The sequence below is a fragment of the Dendropsophus ebraccatus genome, unplaced genomic scaffold (assembly GCF_027789765.1).
Source record: "Dendropsophus ebraccatus isolate aDenEbr1 unplaced genomic scaffold, aDenEbr1.pat pat_scaffold_1910_ctg1, whole genome shotgun sequence".
In the NCBI taxonomy this organism is placed as follows: Eukaryota; Metazoa; Chordata; class Amphibia; order Anura; family Hylidae; genus Dendropsophus; species Dendropsophus ebraccatus.
This window is the reverse complement of record NW_027209345.1, coordinates 1-8045: the sequence shown is the minus strand read 5'-3', so window position 1 is coordinate 8045 and position 8045 is coordinate 1. Positions and strand designations below refer to the sequence as shown.

The 8045-nt window shown below is 43.5% G+C and overlaps 1 pseudogene; it reads right to left on the bottom strand.

Moving 5' to 3' along the window:
* Positions 1-2870: 2870 nt before the first annotated feature.
* LOC138775695 (oocyte zinc finger protein XlCOF22-like) lies at positions 2871-7704 on the bottom strand (annotated as a pseudogene).
* Positions 7705-8045: the final 341 nt, after the last annotated feature.

Below are 8045 nucleotides of genomic sequence, written 5' to 3'. Positions count from 1 at the left end.
TGTTCCTTTGTTTAAAATAATTAAAACCTCGGTTTCCCCCCAGTAGGGGAGGGGGTGTATGGTAGCTGTCAATCATCTCCATTCTGCATCCTTATGTCCCTCCCCTTCCTGCTGCTGTCTCCAGTGCTGAGAGGGAGAGTCCATCTGACTTCACTTCATCTGTCTCTGAGCAAAGGTCATTTTTTAACAGGGTACTTGGTCTTCAAGTTAACTGGTTGCAGAAAGTTATATAGATTTGTAATTTACTTAAATTTTTAAATCTTCAGTCTTCCTGTATTTATCAGCTTCTGTATGTCCTGCAGGAAGTGGTGTATTCTCTCCAGTCTGACACAGTGCTCTCTGCTGCCACCTCTGTCCATGTCAGGAACTGTCCAGAGCAGGAGAGGTTTTCTATGGGGATTTGCTGCTGCTCTGGACAGTTCCTGACATGGACACAGTGCAAAGTTTTCCAGACACTACTCCTTTAGAAATATAGTTATTGCAGGTGTATGGGCCCCTTTATTTATATAGCACCAACTTATTCTGCAGTGTTGTACATAACTAGTCATCACACAAGTCCATTCCTGTCCCCATTAGAGCTCACATATATCTATACTATCTGTGTGGTTCGGAGTGTTGAAGGAAACCCATACAGTGTTGTCCTTGGTGGGATATGAACCCAGGACTCCGACTATTCATGTTGTGGACTCATGTTCCTCTCCTTTCTTTGTGTCAACAAAATACTAAATGTCACTGCACAGGTTGTTACCTTATTTTTCATTTTATAAAATGCACCTGATGATAAGATGCTCCCAGGAAGAAAACAGGGGGGGGAAATGGGCATTATGTCGGCATTACTTTGGTAAAGGTTCTTTCACTTTTTAGGATATTATGGTTCACATCCAGTAACAGTGGCAACAATGAGATAGACTTACAGAAACAACGATCAGGTCCTGTAACAGAAGCTACGATCAGGTCCTGTAACAGAAGCTACAATCAGGTACTGTAACAGAAGCTACGGTCAGGTACTGTAACAGGAGCTACAATCAGGTACTGTAACAGGAGCTACAATCAGGTACTGTAAGAGGAGCTACGATCAGGTACTGTAACAGGAGCTACGATCAGGTACTGTAACAGAAGCTACGGTCAGGTCCTGTAACGAGCTACGATCAGGTACTGTAACAGGAGCTACGATCAGGTACTGTAACAGGAGCTACGATCAGGTACTGTAAGAGGAGCTACGATCAGGTACTGTAACAGGAGCTACGATCAGGTACTGTAACAGAAGCTACGGTCAGGTCCTGTAACGAGCTACGATCAGGTACTGTAACAGGAGCTACGATCAGGTACTGTAACAGGAGCTACAATCAGGTACTGTAAGAGGAGCTACGATCAGGTACTGTAACAGGAGCTACGATCAGGTACTTGTAACAGAAGCTACGGTCAGGTCCTGTAACGAGCTACGATCAGGTACTGTAACAGGAGCTACGATCAGGTACTGTAACAGGAGCTACGATCAGGTACTGTAAGAGGAGCTACGATCAGGTACTGTAACAGGAGCTACGATCAGGTACTGTAACAGAAGCTACGGTCAGGTCCTGTAACGAGCTACGATCAGGTACTGTAACAGGAGCTACGATCAGGTACTGTAACAGGAGCTACGATCAGGTACTGTAAAAGGAGCTAAGGTCAGGTACTGTAACAGGATCTACGATCAGGTACACTAACCAGTGATAGGTCCCTGACCACAGTTTAAATTAAGCTGCTACTGTGCCACAGTGGGGCTATGCTCACACTACGTATGCAGTATGAACCCGGCCTGACATTGTACCTCATTCACATACCTGCAGTGCAGCAACCACATGTACGGTAAATTGCACCATTAGTTAAAGTGTCTTAAAAAATCCCTATACAGTGGGGCCTTGATTACAAGTATAATTCGTTCCGGGGCCCGTGCTTGTAATCCAAATCCACTCTTAAACCAAAGCAAATTTTTCCCTATAAAATCATTGAAATACAGATAATTAGTTCCACACCCCAAAATAATGATTTTTTTATTCTGAATAACATGTAAAACAGATGAGACAAACATTCAGTAACAGCTGAATATGTCATGAGGAGGGGGCGGGTAATATACCATGCTTTATGGGGGTGCCCGGTGATTCGTTCTTTCTGGAATAGAATTGGGTTGTTTGCTGCTTCCCACTTGGTTAATTATGTTCCGATGGACCCGATATGGGCCATAGTTGGCTATATAGACACTGCTATATATGTCTATAGAAACTACTATATATGATTTCTGCTGCGGGTGTGAATTACCCGACAGCACCTCCGTTTAAAGGGAACCAATCACACTAAAATTGGGCATAAAGGTAAAGAAACGTGCTGGTACATCAGCCAGCACGCTTCCTAACCATCCCCCTGTCCCCCCGTCCCATGAACATTCAGCCCACAAAGTTAGTTTAATCGTGTCCCGCGCTCAATGCAAATTACCATACAAGTAGTCACGGTGGGCGGGACGGCTGTTCGAGTAGTCACGGTGGGCGGGGTCTTCGTCAAGTAGTCACTGGGTCCTGGGCCGGCTCCTGCGCTGTAATCACGCCACTCCGGGCGTGTTGTAAAGCTGCGCCTGGTGACGTCACTCGGGGGGGGGCGGCATTGCACGTGAAGCCGCTGCTGTACTACACCGCGCAACCGCAGTACAGCAGCGTCTCCTCAGGCTGCACTGCGCATGCGCAGCCTAGTAATGACGTCGCGTGGCCGACGTGCAATGCAGCCCCCTCCGAGTGACGTCACCAGGCGCCGCTTTACAACACGCCCGGAGGGGCGTGATTACAGCGCAGGAGCCGGCCCAGGACCCAGTGACTACTTGACGAAGACCCCGCCCACCGTGACTATGTATGCACTGTCTGAACTTCGGAGCGGCCTGTCTGAACTGACAGACCGCTCAGCCAATCACTGGCCGTGGTGGTCGCAGCCAGTGATTGGCTGAGTGGTCTGTCAGCTCAGTGGCGCGGGACCGGGAGAAGACTTGCTGCCTGGACAGGTAAAGTATGATGTTTGTGAAATCGTTGGTCGCCCGCCGCGCCCGCTATTCCATGTAGCGATGCGCAGGTGGGGACCAATGATTTTAGGTTTGAACCTAAATGAACAATCAGCCGATGACACGATCATCGGTTGATCGTTCTCTCTATTCCACGAAGCAATAATCGCCCGAATCGGGCCAAATATCACTTCATGGAATAGGCTTCGAAGGGTCCATTTACACAGAAAGATTATCTGCCAAAGATTTGAAGCCAAAGCCAGGAGTGGATTTGAAAAGAGGAGAAATCTCAGGCTTTCCTTTATGACCTGATCTCTGTTTATAGTCAGTTTCTGGCTTTGGCTTCAAATCTTTGGCAGATTCTGTGTAAATAAACCCTAAGGGCCCTATTACATGGGACAATTATTGTGCGAAAAATCTTTATATTTTTCGAATTTTAAACTATAATCGTTCTGTGTAATTGCAGGCAACGATCGAAAAATCGTTCATATGTCGTTGATCTGGATATGAACCTGAAATTATCGTTAATCGTTCGCTGTAATTCCACATTGTCTAATTGTTTTGCTGGGATCAGAAGGAGTTAACGATCATAGTAACAATTGTATCTAACGATTATCGTTCTGCGTAATATGTTGGGTGCGATTTCAGGTTAACGATAAACAATCTTGTTTGTGATTTTTTGATGTTAGTCGCTAAAAATCGCTCCGTGTAATAGGACCCTTTTGGTACGTTTACACAGAATGATTATCGTTCGAATTTTCGCAATAACGATCGCATTTGAGCCATAATCGGCTCATGTAAACACAGCGAACGATCAAGCGACGAGCGAAAAATCGTTCATTGTGATCTTTCAACATGTTCTCAAATCGTCGTTGGTCATTCGCTAAAAATTCGCAGATCGCTTTGTGTAAACAATCTCTCAAAGATTCCAAAGATTCACCCTTTGTGTGAGATGGGCTTAAGCGATCTTAAAAACGATCGCAATAATGATTTTTTTAACGAATTTTCTAACCATTTATTCGTCTAAACACTGATCATTATAAAAAAAACAAATTGTTGCTTCAAAATCGTTAAACATTTGATTGGGCGAATTATCGCTTCATGTAAATGGACCATTAGTCCCTTCAATCATTGGTGGGGTGTTTACAGGTAGAGGTGTCCCAGCTTAGCCAGTCACTGGTTGAGTTGCCATTTCTTGCAAGGATGATGTGTCACTAGGAAGGTGCTCAGAGGAGGCCAGTTTAGAGTCTTCTTTTTTTTATACCACACTCAGCCATATATTATTATTTTTTAAACCCATACAACACTGTTCTCTAAGACCCGATTTTCATGAAATATTTTACCAAACACTGGAAACGACTATTGTTTCTTTCCTACGTGAGTTCTTAAATGGTTCAAAACACTTGATCTATGGTTAAAACATTTCCCACACACTGGACACAAATTTGGCTTCTCTCCTGTGTGAGTTCTCAGATGTTCCACAATATTTGATTTCTCACTAAAACACTTCCCACATTCAGGACATGAAAATGGTTTCTCTCCTGTGTGAGTTTTCAGGTGGCCAACAAGAGATGATTTATGGGTAAAACGTCTTCCACATTCTGAGCAAGAAAATCGCTTCTCTCCTGTGTGAATCTGTCGATGTTTAACAAGACTCGAATTCTGGCTAAAACATTTCCCACATTCTGAGCATAAAAAAAGGCTTCTCCCCTGTGTGAGTTCTTAGATGTTTAACAAGATATGCTCTATCAATGAAACACTTTCCACATTCTGAACAAAAAATTGACTTCTCTCCTGTGTGAGTCCTCTGATGTTTAACAAGGCCTGATTTATGAGTAAAACATTTCTCACAATCAGAGCACGAAAACGGCTTCAACCTGAGTGAGTTCTCTGATGTTTACAAAGATCCGATCTCGTAACAAAACATTTCCCACACTCTAAACATGAAAACGGCTTCTCTCCTGTGTGGGTTCTCTTATGTTTAACAAGACCAGATTTCAGACTAAAGCTTTTCCCACACTCGGAACAAGAAAATGGTTTCTCCCCTGTGTGAATTCTCTGATGTTGAACGAGACCTGATTTTACACTAAAACACTTCCCACATTCTGAACATACATATGGCTTCTCCCCTGTGTGAGTTCTCTGATGAATAACAAGATCATATCTCATAGTAAAACATTTTCCACATTCAAAACATGGAAACGGCTTAACTCCTGCAGCATGAAATCTCTGATGTTGAACAAGACGGGACTTCTCATTAAAACATTTTCCACATTGCGAACATGGAAACGACTTTTCCCCTGTGTTTTGACATCTCTCCAGCTGAGATTTCTTTTCAGAACGTTTCCCAGTTTCAGTATGTGCCAAAATGTCATCTCGTCTATGTCCAGTTGTATTTTTTCCAGAATCTAATTGATTATCTTCTACTTCAGAACAGGGAGATAAAAAGGGATCTCCATAGGATCCTCTTATCCAGCCTTCCCCTGAAAAAAATAGAAATAATAACAGGTCACATACACTGAATGAAAGAAAGTCGTAACTACATTCTGCTCAAGAAACTATATTGCAGTCAAAAGTGTCACTTGGGTCCCTAAGTCCCTAGAAACTCAGAAGATAAAGCAGCGATAACGAAACATGTCAGGAGGGTCTGACGCTCTGAAATAAAGCAGTGACAGTAAAACATGTTGGGAGGGTCTAACGCTCTGGAGTTGGTGTTACTATGTACATAGATTGTACAGGGGGTGTATATATATCTCGGTTACCAGTGATATTGGATTGATACTATATATCATGCCAACATAGCTAAAGGTTTGATTTGATTTTAAGCTTTACAAAGCCTCTTACCATTCCCTAACACAGATGTGTCGTCTTCAGTCATTTCCTGCAAGGATGCCACATTGTGAATCTGAAAAGAAATGAAAAGAAACCTTAGTTTGTCCAAGATGGAGGATAATAGTCCTAGCAGTCTGGGACAATGTGTACTATTTTCTCTCCTGACACCACCCGCAGTCTTGCCGGGTAGAGAATACAGTAGGACAGCTGACAGTCCTAGAGGTTAGCCTTGACAATTGCAAATGTGGCTCTAATTCTCTACAGAGCGCTGAGAAGTCCGGGAACATTGGTATGGAAGCGTTCTGGTATACTATTTTGTCCTTACGACAGGCCGCCCAGAGCGCTGCATTGCAGTCCTGGCTGCTTAGTAACCGGCGTTATGGTGCGCTTACACAGAGAGATTTATCAGACAGATTTTGGAAGCAAAAGCCAGGAACGGATTTGAAAAGAGGAGAAATCTCAGTCGTTCCTTTATGACCTGATCCCTGTTAATAGTCTGTACCTGGCTTTGGCTTTAAAGATCTGTCAGATAAATCTGTCTGTGTAAACACACCATTATTGTGCCTCAGACATCAGATTGTCTGCTCGTTGGGCCCATGTGACAGCCGACTTCTCCAAGGCCACCAGCTTAGCAGGTACAGGCGCCATTCAAGTTTCCAACCATGACACCCAGTGCTCAGTGTCGCTGCCAATGCCGTTTTAGCCTCCTCCAGTTTCCCGGTCAGGAAGGTGGTAGAAGCGTGGATAGCATAAAGCAGGTGGGCCGACACTTAAAGTAGGTTCTTGTTCTTCTGGCTCTTACTGGTCGCCATCTTTGGCCCCGCGGTATAAGTCACTGTGGAGTAGGCCGCCCAAAATCTTTTAGCTTCCTCACTGCGGTGGACTGTTAGGTGCGATTCATTCTGCCCCGATGTATGCAGCAATGCAGGTAGGTATTTTTAAGAATAGTGGAGATTCGGCAGGATAGTAATGATTAAAATAATGGCAGAAGTGGGGCTCCCTTCAGACACCTCTGGTCATGGCTGTGGCTAGCTGCACCCCTGGACACATATTTTAAACGTGAAAATTACAAAGTAACGTCACAGCTTTTGGGGTACATTCATATCTATGTGTTTGTTGAGGATTTCACACTGCAGATTTTATCCTGAGCAAAACAATATAAATTACCTATTCTAGATGAGATGGCTTTTTAAAACTTTTTTCTTCTCTGAAATCAACTGGTGCCAGAGATTTGTAATTTACTTCTATAAAAAAAAAAAAAAAATCTTTTTGTCTTCCAGTACTTATCAGCTGATGTATGTTTTGCAGGAAGTGGTGTATTCATTCCAGTCTGGAGAGCAGGAGAGGTTTTCTATGGGGATTTGCTACTGCTCTGGACAGTTCCTGACATGGACAGAGGTGGCAGCAGAGAGCACTGTGTCAGACTGGAAAGAAAACACCACTTCCTGCAGGACATCCAGCAGCTGATAAGTACGGAAAGACTTGAGATTTTTTTTAATAGAAGTAATCCACAAATCTATATATCTTTCTGAGACAGTCGATTTGAAAGGAAACATTATTTCCTGAACTACTCCTTTCATGACGTTCCATAATTTAGGCTTCTTCAATACATGACAGTATTCTGTTAGCCTTCGGCCCCTTTTACACATCTGTTAATTCTGTCCGCATTTGTAAACCTGCAAATGTGAATCCACTCATCTCTATGGCCCTATACACACAGAACCTACAACAGCCAACACCAGATGATATACAGCATATACTGTGCTGCTGCTGGGGGAGGTCAGTAGAAGCTTCAATCTATAGAGGATTTGTAGTAACATCAGCTTCACGTACCTGGTAATCCAGTGGGATATCTCCTCCTCCTCCTCGTTACACTCCTGGGGATATAGAGGACGGGGACATCTCTCTGGTGGATTTCTACTACTGGATCCATCTATAGGAAATAATCACAGGGACTGAATACATTGTATATATGTGGTGATCAGATGATGGGGGATCCAGGAGATCCATAACCCTAGGATATAAATTTGTATGGGAATCTCTTATAGTATTGTGTAGAGATAAGCGAAACTACAATAAGTTCTGCTGAGCCTGATGCCACTGAATCCTGCTGCCTGGAAAAAAACATGGATACAACCCTAAGAGACCTGGACTTTTTAAGGTTCCTGACTGGCAGCTTTGGCTGAACTTA